This window comes from Myotis davidii, unplaced genomic scaffold (genome assembly GCF_000327345.1).
Source record: "Myotis davidii unplaced genomic scaffold, ASM32734v1 scaffold305, whole genome shotgun sequence".
NCBI classification, from domain to species: Eukaryota; Metazoa; Chordata; class Mammalia; order Chiroptera; family Vespertilionidae; genus Myotis; species Myotis davidii.
In genome coordinates this window covers 34,984-36,935 of record NW_006295737.1, presented here as the reverse complement: position 1 = coordinate 36,935, position 1,952 = coordinate 34,984, and the positions used below count along the sequence as shown (strand labels likewise).

The 1,952-nt window shown below is 42.5% G+C and overlaps 1 pseudogene; it reads left to right on the top strand.

The window, feature by feature from the left end:
- Positions 1 to 234: 234 nt before the first annotated feature.
- On the top strand, positions 235 to 1,369 carry LOC102761422 (annotated as a pseudogene).
- The last annotated feature ends 583 nt before the right edge of the window (positions 1,370 to 1,952 follow it).

The following is a 1,952-nucleotide window of genomic DNA, read 5'->3' as shown; positions in this document are numbered from 1 at the left end:
GAACCAGGAGATCACAATTGGATTCCTGGTCATGCCCACCCTGTTACAGGCTCCATCCCTGATTAGGGGTGGGCAAGAGGCAGCCAATCAGTGATTCTCATCATTGATGTTTTTCTCTCTCCCCCTCTTCTTTTCTCTCTCTGAAATCAATAAAAACATATTTTGAAAAAATAAAAAAATAAATGATCTTGACTGGGCAGTGCTGGCGATGCAGAGCTACCCGATCTGTCCCAGATGACAGAGGTGGAGAAGACACTGAAGCGATTTCAGAGCCAGAAGGGAGTGCACGGAATCATCGTGGTGAACTCAGAAGGCATTCCCTTTAAGAATATCGATACGCCGAAACCCGTTTGGCTCTGTGGATAGAGCGTCGGCCTGCGGACTGAGGGGTCCCAGGTTCGATTCCGGTCGAGGGCATGTACATGGGTTGCGGGCACATCTTCAGTGGTGGGTGTGCAGGAGGCAGCTGGTCGATGTTTCTGACTCTCTATCTCTCTCCCTTCCTCTCTGTAAAAAATGAATAAAATATATTTAAAAAAAAAGAATATTGATACTGAATTTTTGGGCTGGAACCCAGATTCTTTACCCACCGAAATCAAAGAATGAGTCCACAGACAGAAAGTGGTATAGCAAAGGTGGAGATTTATTGAAGAACAAGTACAGACTCCCAAGTAGGGATGGGGAAGAGTCCCACAGAATGGACTTCCAAATAGGGAGGGGGAAAATGATCCCACTGAGTTCTTTTCCCCCATGGTTTATAAAGGCTGCAGTTCCTGTGTTCTGATATCCCCTCTGATTGGTCAATATTCCCCTTCGAATTGGTTTCTATAGTGATTCCTAAGGCCCTTCTCCCACATAGTCCTTCCATTTCTCTGGGCTTTCTTCTTTTCCTTCTGAATGAAGGGCTTTCTTATCTTTATTTTGTAAATATAGACCTTTCTTGGCTACTTCCAGTTCCCTTGTCTTATGGAAATATACCTGTTGCTGCTTCCCTGTCTTATGGAGATGTAACTGCACCTGACTTCCTTGTGTTATGGAAATGTACCTTCTCCCAGTCTGCAACCCCGTGCTTTTCCATGGACCCCAATTCTAAGAAATCCCTAAGCCTGCCTATGTTACCCCAAAATTACTGCTTCAGTACCATGGACAATCCCACCACCACACAGTACTCCACCCTCATGCACAACTTCATCTGGAAGGCCCCAAGCACTGTGCATGAAATTGACTCCCGGAATGACCTCACTTTCCTTTGAATTTGTGCCAAGAAAAATGAAATTATGGTTGCAGCAGATAAAGACTACTTCCTGATTGTGATTCAGAATCCAACTGCATTAGCCACTATCTTGGCTCCATGCATCATTCCTTAATGTAATGCTCCCCAAGAATAATAGTGTTAATCATATCAACCAACTGGCAGGTGAACATCACCTTAGGACCCATGCAGACCAATCCAGTGACCAGTGTGGGCTACAGCTCCACCCCACCCACCAAAGGCATCTCTCTGCTGGCCAGTTCCCCTGAGTTCCTAGGAGGCCCTCTTTCCTCAAGTCCAGGTTTTAGAGCAAGAGCTTATGAGAGGCCCACACCCTGCTTCCTTCTGACATTCAGTTCACTTTGTTGCCCTTGGAAAGGCTGTTTTTGTTTGTTTGTTTGTTTTTAACTAAAAATAACAGAAACTAGAAAAAAATAATCTTAAATTGTTTCCTTTTATATAATTATTTTCCATTATAACTTTTTTATTAAGTCATAAGTCTATGCTCAACCATTGAGCCACACCAGTCAGGCACCACCATTATAACTTTTTATTTAATACTCTGATGGCATAATACGCTTATTAAAAATTCTACAAATATACCAATTTTTATGTATTTGTTTCACTTATTTAAGTTACAATTACAAACACTCTAGTAGCCTGGTCAGACATTTTACTTTTATTGCATTAATTCAATAGT